General features: G+C 44.5%; 3 non-coding genes and 1 pseudogene across 3 annotated transcripts; 1 reads left to right on the top strand and 3 right to left on the bottom strand.

Annotated features, from left to right (window-relative positions):
- The window catches only part of LOC140717792 (uncharacterized), an 819648-nt pseudogene that overhangs the window by 739671 nt on the left and 58771 nt on the right, over positions 1-21206 (bottom strand).
- Positions 4686-4757, top strand: trnaq-cug (transfer RNA glutamine (anticodon CUG)). Its single transcript has one exon. It is a non-coding gene; the product is annotated as a tRNA-Gln (tRNA).
- trnas-aga (transfer RNA serine (anticodon AGA)) lies at positions 13364-13445 on the bottom strand. The gene has a single exon. It is a non-coding gene; the product is annotated as a tRNA-Ser (tRNA).
- On the bottom strand, positions 19231-19302 carry trnaa-ugc (transfer RNA alanine (anticodon UGC)). Its single transcript has one exon. It is a non-coding gene; the product is annotated as a tRNA-Ala (tRNA).

The following is a 21206-nucleotide window of genomic DNA, read 5'->3' as shown; positions in this document are numbered from 1 at the left end:
GGGCGCCCAAATCCTAAGAGCTTTCTACAGTGGCACAATTGGGAGCATCCTGACTGGCTGCATCACTGCCTGGTATGGGAACTGGATCTCCCTTAATCGCAGGAGTCTGCAGAGAGTGGTGCAGACAGCCCAGCGCATCGGTATAACCATATAATCATATAACAATTACAGCAGGGAAACAGGCCATCTCCGCCCTTCTGGTCCGTGCCGAGCGCTTACTCTCACCTACTCACACTGACCCGAACTCAGCCCATAACCCTCCATTCCTTTCCTGTCCATATACAAACCCAATTTTGCAAAATGACAAAACCGAACCTACCTCTACCACTTCTACTGGAAGCTCGTTACACAAAGCTACCACTCTCTGAGTAAAGAAATTCCCCCTCGTGTTATTCTTAAACTTTTACCCCCTAATTCTCAACTCATGTCCTCTTGTTTGAATTTCCCCTACTCTCAATGGAAAAAACCCATCCACGTCAACTCTATCTATCCCCTTCATAATTTTAAATACCTCTATCATGTCCCCCCTCAACATTCTACGCTCCAAAGAATAAAGACCTAACTTGTTCAATCTTTCCCTTTAACTTAGGTGCTGAAACCCAGGTAATGTTCTAGTAAATTTTCTCTGCATTCTGTCTATTCTGTTGACATCGTTCCTATAATTCGGTGATCAGCACTGTACACAATACTCCAAATTCGGCCTTACCAATGCCTTGTACAATTTTAACATTACATCCTAACTCCTATACTCAATGCTATGATTTATAAAGGCCAACATACCAAAAGCTTTCTTCACCACCCTATCCACATGAGATTCCACCTTCAGGGAACTATGCACCATTATTCCTAGATCACTCTGTTCTACTGCATTCTTCAATGCCCTACCATTTACCATGTATGTCCTATTTAGATTATTCCTACCAAAATTTAGCACCTCACAATTATCAGCATTAAACTCCATCTGCCATCGCTCAGCCCACTCTTCTAACTGGTCTAAATCTCCCTGCAAACGTTGACCCCCCCCCCCCCCCCCATGATTCAGGACGTTTACGAGGACAGGTGTGTATAAAGGACCCGAAGGATCATTGGGGATCCAAGCCTCTCCGACCACAATTTATTCCAGTGGCTACCATCCGGGAAGCGATACTACAGCATAATAGCTACGTCCAAAAGGCTCCAGGGCAGCTTCTTCACCAGGGCATTAGACTAATAAACTCACGCTGATTTAGTGCACACTATAACACATTGCCTGTTCTATTTATTGTAAATTATTATAAATTACCATGATTGCACATTACACATTTGGACGGAGACGTAACGTAAAGATTTTTACTCCTCATGTATGTGATGGATGCAAAAAATAAAGACAATACAATTCAGTTCAGTTCAATTGAAATTCAGTTCCCAGCACTGATCCTCCTGGAACGCCTCTGTCCACAGATCTCCAGTTCGAGTAACACCCTTCAACCATTGCTTTCTGTTTGCAATCTCCACCGAGCCTAAATGCTCTGCATGAGTCTACCATGAAAGGCCTTGTTGAAAGTTTTTCAAATTCGATTAGTGCAATATCCACAGTCCGGCCCTCATCAATCAACCATTTTACATGAAACATGTGATCATGTTTTTATACTATAATCTCACCCACACAAAGCCATGTTGGCTACCCTGAAAATAAAAATGCCTTTACCGATGTCAGTAGATTCTATGAGTAAGAATTAATGTGAAGATTAATGCACGAGTCAACCATTTCCTGGATTGTCTCCATTGCCCTGTTAAACAGGGAAACACTATTGGCTCATCAACAGTCCTCTGCAAAAACCTGTGTGTAACATTCTGTAGAGTTTCACTGATAATGTAATGGTTTCTCTGTAGCTGCAACGTTTGGGTTATGACTCGAGATAATCGGGTTAGGAGTGTTGTTGTTTCTTGTGAGCTGCAAGAGAGACTTTCGCTGTCTTTTGGCCGGAGAGAGATGAGGAGGCAAGACGCTATTGGAGAGATTTGGTAGACCACCGGACGGGTTGGACTTGGAGTGAGGGCCCGAAGGGCAGCGACGATCGGAGGAGGTTGATGGTGGACAATCGGCTTATCGGTGAGCTCCAACTTTGTGCAACAGACTGTTTCTTAAGATTAGGCCCGTTTCTTTTTTTCGTTTTTTTTTTTACTAACCATATACTCAAAGTAAGAACCATAAAGCCTAATCGTTTAATCGAATATCGCGTATTGTTTGTTATTTCCGTACTGAATTGTAACAGGGGACACATCGCGCAGCATCCTCCCAAACGAGATTTCTTCAGTTTGGCCGGGCCGGAGGTTATCACCCCCTATATTAAGCTGCTGGCTAAAGAGCGAGTCACCTGTGCAATTAAAAAGAATCTACAAAGATCTCCATGAAGTCCGCTGCAATGTGCTACCCTGCCTCATTCACTCAGTAATCTCTGATGTATCCCATCCAGTCTGGTGAGAGTCCCAATGCTCCCACCAGCTTGCTATAAACATGCCGCGGAATATCCGCGTATCCTCCTGAACTTTCTTTACTGCGTCACTTTCAGTTTGTGGAATATTGACATGAACAAATCATCTCGTGCTTTGCCCAAAACCTCTGGCACCAGGCATACGTTCTGTTCTCTGCCCCTGAGATGTTCCACTTTCCTACCTTCCCTGTGATGTCCTTCTTGTTTTTTTAATGCATGTGCAAAGTGCCTTTCTATTCTCCCCAGTCTTGCTCTGCAAAATCATTCCCCCTCCCCCAGCATCATTCCATACTACTGATTCTCTGAAGAATTTGCATATTGCTGAAAATTTATCAAAATGGCCTTGTCTAATTTCCACTTACTGAATATTCCTTGTGGTTCCTTTTCCTTTTTCACTGAATTTGCAACATTCCTGAGCAGCACGACTGTAAATAAGCCCCAGAGGTCAGATGTCAGTTTACTCAATAACAACAGCTCCCAGTGTCTACTCTCCCCAGTTCCTGCCAAACACAGTTCCCATTAGCTTGCCCTCAGATTAGTAAATTCCACCAAGATTGTGTGCTTATTTGGGCATGACTGTTTTCAAAATAGTCTCTCACAGAAATTCCTCAGCAGCAAGACTCATACCCCAATGCAAGGTCACTTAAATGTCTCTAATGTATCTGCTTCTAACACTAACCCGAGCTGCGAATTCTATTCATTTTCTGAGAGTGAAAAAAGAACCTATGGCATCCCCCACTGCTATGCATTCCTCCAATCACCTGAAAATTACACCCCCCTCCCTTCTTTCCCGCCACTTCCAGCCGAAGAAAAATGCTCGAGCTGTCTAATCGATACATGCCTTCTAACTTCAAGTCAAGTCAAGTCGCTTTTTATTGTCATTTCGACCATAAACTGCCGGCGCAGTACATAGTAAAAACCAAATAACGTTCCTCCAGGACAATGGTGCTTCATGAAACAGGACAAAAATACACCAGACTAAGTGAGACAACACAAGGCCACACTATACTATGTAAGACAACACAAGATCTACACTAGACTACAGACCTACAGAGGACTACATAAAGGGCACAAAACAGTGCAGGGTAGTACAATTAATAAATAAGACAGTACTCACAGTAGAGGACAAATTTCAATATAATAATAAATGATGCAGATGTCAGTCTAGACGCAGAGTATTAAAGATTCTGATGGCTTGGTGGAAGAAACTGTTGCACAGTCTGGTCGTGAGTGCCCGAATGCTTCGGTATTTTTTTTTCCAGATGTCAGGAGGGAGAAGATTTTGTATGAGGGGTGCGTGGGTTCATTCACAGTGTCGTTGGATTTACGGGTGCAGCGTGTAGTGTAAATGTCTGTAATAGCGGGAAGAGAGACCTCGATGATCTTCTCACCTGACTTTACTATCCGCTGCAGGGTCCTGTGATCGGATACGGTGCAGTTTTCGAACCAGGCAGTGATGCAGCTGCTCAGGATGCTCTCGGTACATCCTCTGTAGAATCTGGTGATGACGGGGGTGGGAAATTGACTTTTCTCAGGTTTCGCAGAAAGTAGAGACACTGATGTACTGTCTATGCTATGGAGCTGGTGTTGAGAGACCAGGTGAGATACTCCGTCAGGTGAACACCAAAAAATGTAGTGCTCTTAACGATCTCTACCGAGGAGCTGTCGATGTTCAGCGGAGGGTGGTCGCTCCGTGTCCTCCAGAAGTCAAGAACCATCTCTTTTGTTTTGTTCACATTCAGAGACAGGTTGTTGGCTCCGCACCAGTCCGATAGCCGCTGCACCTCCTCTCTGTATGCTGACTCGTCGATCTTGCAGATGAGACCCATCACGGTCGTGTCATCGGCGAAGTTGATGATGTGGTTCGAGCTGTGTAGTGCTGCACAGTCGTGGGTCAGCAGAGTGAACAGCATTGGACTGAGCACACAGCCCTGGGGAGCCTCCGTGCTCAGTGTGATGGTGTTGGAGATGCTGCTTCCGATCTGGACTGACTGAGCTCTCCCAGTCAGCCCGCATCTTGTATACCTCTTTCAAGTCACGTCTCATCCTGCTCCCTCCAAAGAGAAAACTGCTCCCTTCCTCAATATGTCCTCACAAGACATGCTCTATGAAGTATAAAGTTCAATGTAAATATACTGTCAATGTTTACACGTGTCACCACATACTACCCTAAGATTCATCTCCTTTTTTGTTGTTCGCATAAGCACATCTGGTTCCATGGTGTAATGGTGAGCACTCTGGACTCTGAATCCAGCAATCCGAGTTCGAGTCTCGGTGGAACCTGTTTCGTGAATTAAATTATACACAGTATGGATTATCTGTGACAATTTTAGTGAGAAGGTTCATCGGTCGTGAGACCACGCCTTTGTGTCTGATGGCCCTGCAGAAGGACTGAGTACGAGCTCCGTGATACTGACGGAGGATACAGTATTTTCGAAATTCGAAGACATTCGTGATGACTGCAGTTTATATTATTATCCTTCAGTTTTTTTAAGAAAGTGTTTTCTTTCTTGTTGGCGTCATGTTATTTTGTATTGGGTGGAGGGGGGTTGGTTGGGATTTGAAGTCTAATATTCCTGTTGGCGTTTTCAGGTGTGAATGAATGTGTGGATGAGGAGCTGGTGCAGGGGCAGGGTTTCAAGGTTCTGGATCATAGATTCATGGAGTCATAGAAAAGTACAGCACAGAAACAGGCCCTTTGTTCCATTTGATCCGTGCTACATCATTTAAGCTGTCTAATCCCATCGACCTCCACTGGAGCCATTTCGCTCCATACCGCTACATGCACGCACCTATCCGAACTTCTCTTAAATATTGAAATCAAACTTGCATGCACCACTCTTTCTGGCAGCTCGTCCCAACACTCTCACAACCATCTGAGTGAAGAATTTTCCTTTCCTGTTCTCCTTAAACCTTTCCTGATTACCTTTCACCCTTAACACATGCCCTCTGGTTGTAGTCCCTCCCATCCCCCGTGGAAAAAGCACGCTTGCATTTACCCAATCACTGGGACTTCATCTGTGCAGGGCTGATCGATACCAAAGGGATGGTTTGCATCTTCACTGGAAGGGGGTGGTGGTCAGTATCCTGAGGTTCATTGCTGTTTTTTCATCACACGTTTTCTGGCAAACTATCATCGCAATTTGCAAACAAGAGAAAATCTACAGATGCTGGAAATTCGAGCAACAAACACAAAATGCTGGAGGAGCGTCACAGGCCTGGCAGCATCTATGGAAAAAAGTACATCTTCCGTAAATACTGCCTGACCTGCTGAGTTCTTCCAGCAATTTGTCTGGGTTGACCATCGTACGTAGTAGTCTGTAACTTCCCTTTGGAATCGAAGACAATTCGATGTGGCTGAACAGAGGCGAGGCGGCGGATCCTTTGCTGAGAGCAAGGAGGACACAAGCTTCGATCGATGCCAGCGCTCTGCTGAAGGCCAAATGGAGGAGACGAGGTTCGGGCAAGATTGAATCTGTGTTTTACTTTGGTAATAATGTTAGATCTGTGAAGGGGGCACTGGACTAAACTGCCCCGTGAAATTACACTTGCCAATGGAACTGTTTTGAACGATGATATTAAATTTCTTATAATGGACTACTGAATCCTCTTCTCTGAAGCTGCTTCATGAGGATGAGCATGAAGTCTGTTATTGCAACTACGGGGTAATGGGATCAGATTTAGGTAACTGTACGTACAATACCTATGTCACCAGTAATATCACAACTTCTGTTGATGGCACTGACACAGTCGACTGGCAGGGCTACTGTATTGATTGTCCCAGGGTATCCCCTTTTCTTATAAATGGTGTTTCTAGTCTGAACAAACGCTGTCAAGGGATTATTACATTTCGGTGTATGTAGTACCAAATAGATACCGTCTGCCAGCGTTGAAGGATGAACGAGACTGGGCAACGTTACTGGATTGTCGTGGTCCTGTTTTGGGACCGTTGATAGACAGAGAAATCTAGAGAAAGCAGTATCTCCCAGTGGCCACACATTTTAATTCCACGTCCCATTCCCATTCTGTTATGTCTATCCATGGCCTCCTCTACTGGCAAGATGAAGCCACACTCAGGTTGGAGGAACAACAGCTTATATACCGTCTACGTAGCCTCCAACGTGATGGCATGAACATTGTATCTATAACTTCCGTTAATGCCCCTCCTCCCCTTCTTACCCCATCCCTGATTTATTTATTCCCACCTCTCCTTTTTTTCACTCTGCCCATCACTCGTTTGCCTGCTCACCATCTCCCTCTGGTGCCCTCATCCCCCTTTCTTTCTCCCTTGGCCTCCTGTCCCATGATCCTTTCCCGTCTCCAGCTCTGTATCCCTTTTGCCAATCACGTTTCCTGCTCTTATATTCATCCCACACCCTCCGGTCTTCTCCTATCATTTTGGATTTCCCCATCCCCTTCCTACTTTCAAATCTCTTGAAATATTTTCTTTCAGTTAGTCCTGACGAAGGGTCTCGGCCCGAAACGTCGACAGTGCTTCTTCCTATGGATGCCGCCTGGTCTGCTGCGCTCCACCAGCATTTTGTGTGTGTTGCCAGTGTAAACTGTGTCCGCCACATTTCTCTCGGGGATGCTGCAACAGCCGCTCTTTGTAAACCTGTCCGGCTCCGTGTCCTGCAAAAACAAAGACGAGGAGACTGGGACTAAACATGGATATCGCCCCCCACGGTATGGGGAGAAGAGGCAGCAATGCACCTCACCGGCAGCTCCTTCTCACCCCGCCTTCACCGGCCTACCTACCCCAGCCCGGGAATAGCTTCTCTCTACCCACCCACTCCGCATTCCGAGTTCAGTCGCTGTTACACTCCGCCTCTTTCTCGCAACCGCCATCTCTGGAGTCTGTGCACATCACCGAGCCTGTCTGTAAAGCTGCTCTCGGAGCGATATGCTGCTGGTGGAAGGAGGACACCGGAAGCGAACTACTCCCGGGCCTAGGAGTTCTCTATTCCCGGCTGCTGTAAAACCGCTCCCGGGCATGTGTTCTGTTGTCCTGTCAATCAGGTCAAGGGGCGGAACGGCGCTGCGCATGCTCTCATGTTTGAAAGACGTCATAGAGCGAAACATCGCCGTTCTTCCCCTCAGTTCACTTTCTGAGCGTCTGTTCGGAGGGTCCGAGGCTGCGGGAGGATCAGGGTGGATTTAAACCGGGCATTAAACATATTGCCCACTTGTCATAGTTCTTTCCAAAGTGTTTCAGCTGTTCTCCCTGCATTCTACAGTCACTCGGACACACTGAGGGAATCGGCATGAGTGCTGGGAAGTGTGTGAGTTTATATCTCAGAGCAACAGCCCCTGTTTAATGTTTCGAAGTGACGGAATCGGTGACCGAGTGTAAAGCCGAACGGCGTTCAATTATAGACCCGTTCATGGATTACTAGAGAAAAGGTGCTGAACACAACGTTCTCGATAAACCCTCCCGTCCCGGGCTATCTACCGTCTGGGTTGTTTCATATTCTAAATGACCACTTCAACACAGTTTGCTTTATTCAAAAACAACCCCCCTACAAATGACCAGGTGCTGTGTCTCACCGTGGCCGATGTGAATAGAACCCTGAGCAGGGTCAACCCACGGAAGGCTGCTGGACCAGACAACATTCCTGGTAGAGTGCTCAGTGGATGAGCAGACCAGCTAGCAGATGTTCTCACTGGCATCTACAACATCTCCCTGAGCAGCGCCACCGTTCCAACGTGCTTCAAGGCCGCCACCATCGTTCCCGTGCCGAATTCTTCAGTGTCCTGCCTAAATGACTGCCGTCCCGTTGCACTCACGTCTATCATCATGTTGTGTTTCAAGAGGCTCGTCATGAAGCATATCAGGACCCTGCAGCCCTCCTCACTGGACCCCCAACCGCTCAGCAGGCGATGACATTGCCGTCACCCTCCACCTGCCACTAACCCACCTGGACAAAAAAGACGTCAGTCAGTCCGGATCAGGAGCAACATCATGTGAACAAAACAAAAGAAATGGTTGCTGACTTCAGGACGGCACGGAGCGACCACTGCCCGCTGAACATCGACGGCTCCTCGGTAGAGATCGTTAAGAGCACCAAATTTCTTTGTGTTCACCTGGTGGAGAATCTCACCTGGTCCCTCAACACCAGCTCCATAGCAAAGAAAGTCCAAGCCCCCCCCCCCCCCAACTTCATCACATTCTACAGGGGCTGTATTGAGAGCATCCTGAGCAGCTACATCACTGCCTGGTTTGGAAATTGCACCATCTCGGATCGCAAGAATCTGCAGTGGATAGTGAGGTCAGCTGAGAAGAACATCGGGCTCTTTACTCCTGCCATCACGGACATTTACACCACACGCTGCACCCGGAAAGCAAACATGATTATGAAGGACCGCACGAACCCCTCATACAAACTCTTCTCCCTCCTGCCGTTTGGGAAAAGGCACCGAAGTATTCAGGCTTTCACGACCAGACGATGTAACAGTTTCATCCCCAAAGCAATCAGACTCCTCAATACCCAGAGCCTGGACTGACACTTTACTGCCCTATTGTCCTGTATATTATTTATTTTAATGCCTGCACTGTTTGTGCACTTTATGCAGTCCTGGGTATGTCTGTAGTCTAGTGTAGCTGTTGTTTTTTTTTCTGTCTGTGCTGTATTTTCGTAGTTCAGTCTAGTTTTTGTACTGTGTCATGTAACACTATGGTCCTGAAAAACGTTGTCTTATTTTTTACTATGTACTGTACCAGCAGTTATGGTCGGAATGACAACAAAAGTGACTTGATTTGACTTGATTTTCCCTGCAGTCCGAACACAGTGTTGTGTTTCTCCGATCTGTGGGAATGACGCGACATTCACTGGTCGGAATAGGAACAACAACGGAGTGAGCAATGATCCTTCAGAAAGCAGCTCGGAAACAGATAATCGAGTTACAGAACTGAATCGTCTACCGCCACCTTCTAGTCATCCAATCTAATTTCTGCTTTTCAACCCTTTTTTTTCTTTTCCACCAGTTACACCGAGCCTCTCATTTATTTCCCTTTCCTCAACAAATCTACCTTTTATTCTTACCTGGCTTCAACTATCATCTCCCAGTTTTCAAAACTCCCCTTTGGCCAACATATCTACCTTCCGTCCTCACCTGGCCTCACCTATCACCTTGTAGCTTGAACTCCTTCTCTTCCCTCGCGTTTTTATTCTGGCTTCTTCCCACTTCCTTTACAGTATTGATGAAGGAACAGGGCCTGACACTCCGATTTATTATTCCTCTCCATAGATGCTGACTGACCTGCTGAGGTCCTCCAGTGTTTTGTGTGTGAAACATTAAATTTGTTTCCCTTTGTACAAATGTCAACGACGTACGTGAACTTCGCAGTGGGGCAGCAAGTCGTCGCGTTATTTAACTTGCACGTTGATGTGAACAAGAAGTGAAACATCCCGGCTCCTGGGTTCACAGAAGGACCCGGAGAGTCGCAGTGAAATCAGTGAGGCAGCCACCGGCCACTAGAGGGCACCGAGGTTCAGGGTCCTGTGTTGATAATAGACAATAGGTGCAGAAGTAGACCATTCGGCCCTTCGAGCCTGCACCGCCATTTTGAGATCATGGCTGATCAATTCCTATCAATACCTGGTTCCTGCCTTGTCCCCATATCCCTTGAATCCCCTATCAGAATCAGAATCAGAATCAGAATTAGACTTTAATCGCCAAGTACCTATGCACATACAAGGAATTTACTTCCGGCAGATGTTGTCTCTCTGCTCATAACAATAATAATGATAAATATAAATGAAAATATAGATTATACATACACGTAGTGCAATCCAAGTAATTGTTAGCCGACAGTTAACCGGCAGTTAACTGTTCAGCAAAGTGACCGCAGTAGGGAAAAAACTTCTCCAGTGCCTGTTAGTCTTAGTCTGGAGGGATCTGAAGCGCCTACCAAACGGAAGCAGATCAAACAGTCCGTGCGCAGGATGGGAGGAGTCCTTTATGATGTTCCCGACCCTCTTCTTCAACCTGGAAGAGTACAGGTGCACAATAGAGGGCAGGGAGGCTCCAATGATGCGCTCGGCAGTCCTCATTGTGCGCTGTAGTCTGGTTCTATCCTGCTTGGTGGCGGCTCCAAACCACACAATGATGGAGGTGCACAGGACAGACTCAATGACTGCAGTGTAGAACTGCAGTAGCAATTCCTGAGGCAGATCGTATTTCCTCAAGAGCCACAGGAAATACATCCGCTGCTGGGCCTTCATCATAAGATACCTATCTAGCTCCTTCTTGAAAGCTCCTTCTCTGGGAGAAGAAGTTTTTCCTTAACTCTGTCCTAAATGACTTACCCCTTATTCTCAAACCATGCCCTCTGGTACTGGACTCTCCCAGCATCTGGAACATATTTCCTGCCTCTATCTTGTCCAATCCCTTAATAATCTTATATGTTTCAATCAGATCCCCTCTCAATCTCCTTAATTCCAGCGTGTACAAGCCCAGTCTCTCGAACCTCTCTGCGTAAGACAGTCCAGACATCCCAGGAATTAACCTCGTGAATCTACGCTGCACTTCCTCTACAGCCAGGATGTCCTTCCTTAAACCTGGAGACCAAAACTGTACACAATACTCCAGGTGTGGTCTCACCAGGGCTCTGTACAAATGCAAGAGGATTTCCTTGCTCTTGTACTCAATTCCCTTTGTAATAAAGGCCAACATTCCATTAGCCTTCTTCACTGCCTGCTGCACTTGCTCATTCACCTTCAGTGACTGATGAACAAGGACTCCTAGATCTCTTTGTATTTCTCCCTTACCTAACTCTACACCGTTCAGATAATAATCTGCCTTCCTGTTCTTACTCCCAAAGTGGATAACCTCACACTTATTCTCATTAAACGCCATCTGCCAAGTATCTGCCCACTCACCCAGCCTATCCAAGTCACCCTGAATTCTCCTAACATCCTCATCACATGTCACACTGCCACCCAGCTTAGTATCATCATCAAATTTGCTGGTTATTTTCTATGCCTTCATCCAAATCGTTGACGTAACTGGTAAACAGCTGTGGTCCCAATACCAAGCCCTGTGGCACCCCACTAGTCACCGCCTGCCATTCCGAGAAACACCCATTCACCGCTACCCTTTGCTTTCTATCTGCCAACCAGTTTTCTATCCATGTCAATGCCTTCCCCCCCGATGCCCTGAGCTTTGATTTTACCCACCAATCTTCTATGTGGGACCTTATCAAATGCCTTCTGAAAATCGAGGTACACAACATCCACTGGATCTCCCCGTCTAACTTCCTGCTTACAGCCTCGAAAAACTCCAACAGAGCAGCGCACATCACTTCCAAGTTCAAAGTCAATTCATTACCAAAGCCAAATATGCCACCATCAGATGCGTTTCCTTGCGGGGATTTACAGTAAGTGCAAAGAAACAGAATATAACCAGTGAAAGAGTGCACATAAGACAGACAATCAATGTAGAAAACGTAACAGACTGTGAAAATACAAAAACGTAAAATAAAAATAAAAATAATATAAAGTTAACCAATGGGGAGCATCCCTCCATGGAGAACATCCCCATGACCTGAACAGACAAGATGTGAAGAAGGAAACGTGGAACGCTTGGCTCAGAGTTGGAGACATCTTCCCAGAAACAGAGGGGTTCCTTGTGGCAATACAGGGCCAGGTGGCTAACCGAAACATATTAGAAATACATAATAAACGTCCTACAAATTAATGACGATAAATGCAGAAAATGACAAGAGCCACCAGGAACAATCCAACACATTACAGGATTGAGCAGCAATTTAACTCAATCTGATTACTTACACGGGACAATCAATTGACAAACATCAGTCACCAAAATCTTGCTTTAAAATGCAAACTCATAAAAGACAGAACACCTTACTATAAATACAAACCTGTTCTAGATTAGGGTCAGAGTCCTACACATTAATTTTTGTCTGATCCATTATTAAATATAGGACAATCCATAATAACCGTCTGAATATATAATATTACTGGATGAAAAAGCAGTAACAACGTACATAATCGATATAGCCATTGCAAACACACATTACATACAACAACTAATAAGTGAAAAACACCAGAATTATGCTGCATTAAAAGAAGAAATTTAAACACTATTGAGCATGAACAGTGTTTAGATTGTCCCAATGTATTATCAACAACAACTATCATCTCATAGTCACTACACAATAGTATCAAACAGTAAGGACAGCAAACCAATATTTCTGTAAATCTCCTGAAATCCACTATACTATACACCACTAGAATGGTCGCCAGTCTGTAGCTATTGAGGAAAGAGTGTGAGTCAGTACGCCCGGACTTCTGGTTTTACCAGCTTGAGCTGAGAAAGTCATAATAATAATAACAAAGCAAAAATGTCGACAGCATGAAATGTCGAGTTTGAAAGTGAGTTGAGGAAACAGTCAATGCTGGTATGAGTGAAGTTGAGTGAATTTATCCCTCTGGTTCAAGTGGCGATAACATAAATTTAAACATGAAATGCATTTGTGCCCTCTACTAGTTTCTGCTGGTTTTATCGTCCATGTACAATATATTCAGTTTATAGCAACATGAATGTAAGCAACACAGGTCGTGGTAGTGTTCTGATTTCTGTATGTGGATATATGTATTTTTAAATGAATATATTAGGGACAGCACGGAGCGCACAAAACGGACAGCAAAGGCCACTGGTTCAACAGCGCCCCTGGATAGGCTTGAACCACCAACATTTCGGATAACTGCCGAACAGCGGCTGACCGATTGCATAGGAGAGGCCACCCGAATAAATGTGGAAAACAGGGGATCTTGCTGGTTTTGCAGGCGGCGAACAGTGATCGGAGTTTCTTTTTACAATCTGTATCCGTGGGAGGGATCAGGGAATCAAAACCGATAGAAACACGTAGTCGGCAGGATTCGAACCTGCGCGGGGAAACCCCAATGGATTTCTAGTCCATCGCCTTAACCACTCGGCCACGACTACAAGTGCCATAGTGTTCTTCCACCTATAATTTAAATTACGGTAGAGTCAGATAGAGTTATTTACCAAATTAAACAATGGGGTGTGTCATCAAAGACTATTAGATATCACGTCGGTTTAGCCAGTGATGTTTTGCAGAATCCATCGTTTTTGGAATAGAGTTTGGAACTGGGGTTTAAATGTTAATTTACATCCTTTGATGTGTATTACTTCATATGTTGTCATTGCTTTGCTCTTTGTTGTAGTAGTGGTTACCCATGGTATTTCCCCCAGACTGTGTTTTAGGGCAACTTTAATAACTTCAGTGTTTGCGAGCACCATGCCTTTACACAATAATTTTTGCTGATTTTGTTTGATTTCATACAGTTATATTGCGTTTCAATATAGAAACATAGAAAACCTACAGCTCAATAAAGTTCCTTCGGCCCGCATGTTGTGCTGAACATGTACTTACTTTAGAAGTTACCTTGGATTACGCAGAGGCCTCTATTTTTCTAAGATCCATGTACCATTTTTTCCTAAACTCCATATACCAATAATACTAATTCCCGTTAAATTACCGATGTACAGAATGGTAAGAAATAGGGTACACTTATCATGTTTCTTCATATTTTTATTCGGATAATATTTTTATATCCTTATCTGTATTTTTTGTTTAGTCATGAATGCTGCTGTTCCTTCTATGCCATATTCACTGAGACATATTAACAGTAATGTGATCCCCAGGAATTTCCGTGGACAATGTTACGTATTCAGGCAACAATAAATAGGCAAGGGTTTTTATAACAAATAACACGTTTATTAAACACTGAAAACAACCCCCCCCCAAAAGTAAACAAACACTAACGTAACCGGAAATCAACTGCTGTGAGGCAGCTTAAACAGTCCTTAAAGCGATGCAGCTCTAACAGTTCTTAAAGCGATGTTGCAAAAACAGTTCCTAAAAGTGGTATTGCCAAAAGTTCAAAATGCTCACAGTCCATTTAAAAGGAGAGACTTTTTAAGACGATTTAAATTCTCTTTCACGTCGTTCTTCTTCAGCTTCCAAAGTCGAACTCTTCCCACGAAGAATTTTATGAAACAAAAATGCTTAAAGGCACTGACCTTCTCTTCCACACTATTCTCAATCTTTTCTGGTATTTCCCAGAGATTAACACGAGAATAGTCAACGAAATCCTTCCGAATAAGTATCAAACAAGGTCTAATCTGTTTCACCGTCGAAGTTCGATTTTCCTCGATCTTTAACTCCCGAACTCCAATCTTCACTCTCCACTGATTCTTAACTAGCAGTATTGTAAAGAAACTGCTGGCAATGACCTTTTAAACTTTAGGCATTAGATAAAACTTCACCTTTCAACTAAACTGCGTCATCACATTAAATCACGCAGTGGCATGACGTCAACTTGGCAAATCCAGTCACGAACTGCCCCTCCTCACAGGGTGGGGTCTTCCTTTTATAACCTGTAAAAAAAACCTGTCACATGATCTCTACTGGCGGGAAAATGACAACACTCCACCATCACAAGACCATTACCTCAAGTCCAGTATAGCTTCAACCCCAGTCATGTGACAAGGGTACCATTGTCATGTCACGAGTACGTAACAACAGAAAAAGAGGAGCTGTTGGCCACGGAGGATTTAAAATATGTAAGATAACATCGAACTCGAATGGATCAAGGACAGTGGAAGCAGACAGATCAAGTGTCTTTGTACCAGCCATGTGCTTGGTAATGAAGATGTCATTTTGTGGAACTGTTTTACATCTTCCATTTTGTGAGAGGAAAATTTCTGTGTTTTAAAGCAAACACAAAGTTGTTTCAGGTGATCTGCGGGTTAAGAGATATTTTCCAAATTCGAAGTTATTTGTGACGTGTTTTTGATATAATATAACATGCAAATGTGTGAATGTTGGGGTTAATGCCTGTCTGGAGTTATTGAAACTGGTTTCTAAAGGGAACAAAGAGCCATAAATTACCAATTGACGCTTAATGGGAAGAGGGAAATAAATGGATGCTGGCCTGGAGCAGAGCTAACAAAAGGGAGAATTCAAGCCAATCAGATGACCTACGGCCAATGACGCTGGAATGGGACAATTGAATTGGAAAATATGAATATAGAAGTGGAAACTTCGAATGTGCTAGCACCATCGCAAGGAAGATCCCCCAAGTCAGTGACTGGGAGAAGGAAGGATCGATCACGTGCCCATCTGAGCTGCCTTAATTTGGTGATATAGTTGGGAAAAGTAGTCTGAGTGAGTATTGGTGCAGAGTGAACAGCAGAATTCTTGTTCTAAGCTATTGGCCCGGTGTTAACATAGTTACGTTGCCGTGTATGCAAAGACAGTAAAGTGCGAGTTTTGATTATTTACAAGTTACAGAGTAAATTTCTAACCTCGTTCCATTGCCAACACTAGTAGGACTATCGAGGGCCTGGAACAAAAATACTCTTCTGGATGTGTTTCAAAAATTCCATTTCTTATCTTGCACAAACAAAATGATCTGGTTAATTTTGCACGAATTTGAAATGTCTGATCGTTGTAACCCTATCCACATGACATTTCCGTATTATTTGCCGGTAGATCTGCTCCTCAATCTTCTAACAACTATGGAGAGAATCGCAGTATAATCGCAACAAAGTGGTTGTTGATTATTATTTTATTTATTCCTAAACTGAACTCACACCTACGAGGAGTGATTGATAGGTTCGTGCCCTATGGTAGAAGGAGTCAGTTTTAGAAAATCTAACTCAATTATATTTCAACATACTCCCCTCCTACATTTACACAATTAGTCCAGAGTCGTGGAACATACCGATCTTGGACCTCCAGAAAGTGTCCAAAGAAGGGGTGATTGATAGGTTCGTGGCGTGAAGTAGATGGAGATGAGTTATACAGCTCTCGTTGCATGCACACGCTGTTCAACTCTCTGAGTGATTGTTCAGAAAGTTTGCAGATAATTGCTCATCGGGTGATTGATAAATTCGTGGCCTACGGCGGAAGGAGATGAGTTACTAACTTCAAATTTTCTGCATTATCTCTCAAAGTGTTGGTCCTCTGGTGCATGTAACGGGAGTTAAAAACTCATTTCCTTCTACCTTAAGCCACTAACATCAATCACCCCTGACGAGTTATTAAGTTCAAACTTTCTGAATAATCACTCAAAGAATTGACGTGCTTGTGCATGTAACGAAAGCTCTATAACTCATCTCCTTCTACCGTAGGCCACGAACTTATCAATCACCCTCGTACGGATACATAGATAGATAGATAGATAGATAGATAGATAGATAGATAGATAGATAGATAGATAGATAGATACTTTATTCATCCCCATGGGGAAATTCAACTTTTTTCCAATGTCCCATACACTTGTTGTAGCAAAACTAATTACATACTAATTACATCGGCTTTTCTAAAGAACATGCACGATCAGGATCTGTTTTCTCATTTGCTGATGTGTGAGACAGGCACCATTTGCAGCCCTTCCGACTCTCTGAGAGTTCGGCTCTCACTCAGTCCGATCGCTGGTTAATGCTAATTGGCTGTTGTATAACTCCCTCTGTTTGAGGATGGCGATGCCAACTGGCCGCAATAAAACCTGCTGCAGAGTGAGGATTGATCCGACAGAGAGCAGCTCGGGGTCTGTGGAATCACATGGAGCACGGGAGATGCCTCTCTACTCGAAACTCCAGCAAAACATGGAGCGATAGTGGTATAGGGATGAGAATAGCTGCCTTTCGGGCAGCTCACCCGGGTTCGATTCCCGGCGATCGCCGTGTGTTGTACCTGTTTTTCAGCACCTGTCTCACAAACGTCTCGGCCTGGAATCACACAGCCACGTTACTTCTTTCTCTGTGAAATTAACATTTCTGTCCGTCGTTCGTCTGCCATTTTAGCCCAGTGTTTCTCTTTCTGAATGACTTACCGCCATCGTGTATTGGTCTCGCCCCATCAGAGATGTCCCCGTTTTCACTTCCCACCCAACTTCTCACCTTCTTTGACACTGAAAGTTATCTTCTTCTCTCAGCATTTCTAACCGAGTGTCACGAACAGAAAGGTTAATCCCGTTTCATCACTCACAAATATTTCTTGAGGTGATGAGTGTTTCCAGTATTGTCTGTTCAATCTGTTCAATACCAGACACAGCTTCATGCAGCGGAGAACAAGATGTGCTGGACAATCGCTAAGCACGACAGGAATTGTCGTTTTACCCGCGAAATTCTCAACAAATCTCAGAAAGTGATGGAGTGAGTGAATGGAAACTTAAATTGGAAGCACAAGTTTTTATTTTTTAGTAAAATGTGTGTTGTGTACACAGGTGACGTGACGGCGATTTGCGGTAAAATATTCTGCTGAAGGATAGCAGACGATGGTTTGGATCTGCCAGCCTCTGGATAACGGGCCCAGTACATTCCCACCGCGCCATTCTGCTGATAGGTAAATATCTCTGTTCTTCTCCTGTCTTTTTATTTGTTAATTTTGCCGCTTTCCCCCGATTATCTATTGTTTTGTTTGTTAGAATATTTTGCCTGTCTAATTTCCCTCGTGTCTATCTTACGCTTTTACCTTCCTCCCCGTCCTCCTCTCCCTGTTCATCACTTCCTACCCCATCCGGTTATTATCCGCTTGCTGTTCTCCGACCCAGCCGGATATCTCGTTCCCGACATTTCAGTAACGGATGTGATTTTCATTATCATTCTGACCCCATTCCTACGGCCCCGCAGTCAGACACACTGGTTATCTCCCTCTGTGTCTCCTTGCCTTCCTTCTCTTTGTCTGCGGCTGTTACTTAGGTTATAAACACGGGAGATTCTGCAGATGCTGCAAATCCAGAACACAGAATGCCGGAGCAAATCACCAGGTCAGACAGCATCTATGGGGAGGAGTAAACAGTCGATGTTTCGGGCGGGGATGCCTCCTGGCCCGCTGAAATTCTCCTCCAATTTGTGTTTGTAGTCTGAGGTGCAGCGGGATTTATTTTACCTATCCCGAATCTCGTTCACATCCCAATCCGTCCATATGATCGAATGAAGGTCAGAATTCCGTCAGTTCTGAATGGATCGCAAATCACTGGGTCTCAATGTTAGAATCTCTATCCTTTGTAGGGTCTGGCCGTCGGATGCCTTGCCATTCTCGAACCAGACGGTTTTACAGGGGTGTCAAACTCATTTTAGGTCACGGGCCCGATTGAGCAAAATGCAGCTTCATGCGGGCCGGATCAGTCGGACGCGTGCGAATGCAGCTTTCGTTGCCTCCGTTTTTTCAGCCTGCTCTCATGTGTCTCAGTCTCTGCTATAACTACAAAGTGTTTCACTTTACAAATTCCGTTTCTTATGAAGAAGACTGCCCAGCAAGACTGCGAATAAACACTAAAAACCCTGAAAACCTGGTACCTGAATAAACTCAGCATTAGCCATATCATACGCCATAGGCGCTTCGATTACTGGGGTCAGCTTTAATAGTAATTAGATATTATCTCGCGGGCCAAAGATAATTCCGCCGCGGGCCAATGGTTTAGAAAGTGGTTAAGAGATATAAAATAAGAGTGTTTAGTGCTAATTTAAAATAAAGGCTATATTAGAATAATGGTAGAGAAAGTCTCACTGGCTTCAGTCTCCTCAGGAGTTGGACACACCGGTGTGCTTTCTTGGTGATCTCTGTGGCTTTGGTGGTCCACTCTCTCTCTCTCGAGGAGTCATTTATTTGCGGTAATGGGCGGTCAGCCCGCACCTTCCTGATTTAGTCCTGTCCACGTTGAGTTGGAGTTTCAAAATTCAATACTCACTAGCGTGGAGATGCCGGGGATTGAACCCGGGACCTCACACATGCAAAGCATGCGCTCTTCCACTGAGCTACATCCCCACATTAAATGCAGAACTGTTCAGGTCCAAACCTTCCTGCATATCACAATTGAGATGCAGTGTAATCATTGATAACACAGATAAAATCGAATATTTCTTCCTCTGTGACTGGAGAGGACTCGGGAATCCTTTCCGATTCAGCTATTTCTTTGTCGAGCACTGGCCAGTGGACACGCTCCCATTTGTGCCTGATTGTGCAACGGGATGAAGAGCATTCTCCAGCAGGATGTATTGTCTGAGAAATCGATACAGCGAACGATTTGGAAAATCGAGAGAGAGAGAGAGGTAGAGAGAGACACTGCTGTGCAAGGTCTTCTCATCTTTTTATCCAGTCCTGATGAAAGGTCTCGGCCGGGAAGACGGAGTGCGCTCTTTTCCTGGCCTGCAGAGAATAGATGATATTGAGATACCTCAATGCACGAAGGGTTAATCTTTCCAACCAAATAGAAACCTTCACAAAAGTGAAAAAGGATAACAGATAAAAGTACATTCCAGCCGAAAGCCAGTTGATTTCCTTGAATCTACCAATGATGGGATGGCCTCGTATTTTGAAGCGCACTCACAGAAAATTGTTGTTGACAGCAGCTGACATAGCAGAGGATGGTTTCGATCCATCGACCTCTGGGTTATGGGCCCAGCATGCTTCCGCTGCGCCACTCTGCTATGAAAAAATAACATTGCTCTTCCATGAATGATGTGCAATCTCTTGCGTGTGTGTGTGTGTGTGTGTGGTTCTGAGCGTGTTTGCGCGTGTGTGTCTTGGTGTGGATGTTTGCTTTTGCGTATCTGTGTATGTCTGGGTCTATGTTTCTGTTTGTGTCTGTGTCAGTGCCTGTATATGCCTTTGCCTTGTCAATGTCTGTGCATGTCTCAGTCTGTGTCTGTGTCTCTGTGTCTGTATAATGTCCGCATCTCTGTCTGTGTCTGTTTCTGTCTATGTCTGTGTCGATGCCTGAACATGTTTAGGTCCTATCTGTGTCTGTGTATGTACTTGTTTGGGTTTCCGTCTGTGTCTGTACATGTCTGGGTCTCCGTCTGTGTCTGTATATGTCTGAGTTTCCGTCTGTGTCTGTCCATGTTGCATCAATTCCATCTTTCCCCCATATTCATACCCACTTACTTCACTTTCTGTTGATAATTCCTTGTTTTACCTCTTTCTGTCTCCACTTTCGTTTCTTTCTTCCTTACTTTCTGGACCACCCAGTTATTCTCTCTGTGTCGTTTATGCTTTATCCCATCTTGCACCTCGTTCCACATATTTCGCCATTGAATGTGCTTTACCTTATTTAATTGTTAACATGGATAATTCATTCCTCCTGTGGGGCTTCTTATTAAAAAGCAACATTTTGAGCTATACTCGGGAGTCACTACGTTCAATCCTGAGGTCCCATTAACTTTCACACCCTGTCCTGATCATTGAATAAGTTTTGGATTCCAAGTTGAACCAAAAGTTCACCTCGTCTCCCTGTGAACGGAACTCGCGGATTTAGATGCTGACTTGGTTTCCGCATCGCAAGCACGTACCTCAAACAATCCCTTCATCGGGATTTAGTTAGACCATAGAACCATACGACATAGAAACAGAAATCGGTCATTCAGCTCAGCTAGTCTGCTCCGCCGTTCCATCACGGCTGATCCCGGATCCCACTCAACCCCATACACTTGCATCCACCGCAGTCAGCGGCTGAACATTCCACAGATTTGTTACTCTGGCTAAAAACAAGATCCTCCTTACCTCAGTCCCCCACCATAGGAAACATCCTCTCCACGTCCACCTTATCTTGGTCCTTCAACCTTCAGGAGGTTTCAATGAGAATTATAGTTGTTGCTCTAATGTTCAGAAGATCACGGCCGAGCTTCCGTCCCTTCCCGAAATGTGCGGGTGTTTTTAGAATATCCCTGCCG

The sequence above is a fragment of the Hemitrygon akajei genome, chromosome 28 (assembly GCF_048418815.1).
Source record: "Hemitrygon akajei chromosome 28, sHemAka1.3, whole genome shotgun sequence".
Lineage (NCBI taxonomy): Eukaryota > Metazoa > Chordata > Chondrichthyes > Myliobatiformes > Dasyatidae > Hemitrygon > Hemitrygon akajei.
The sequence above is the reverse complement of the archived record's forward strand: the minus strand, read 5'-3'. Positions and strand labels throughout refer to the sequence as shown.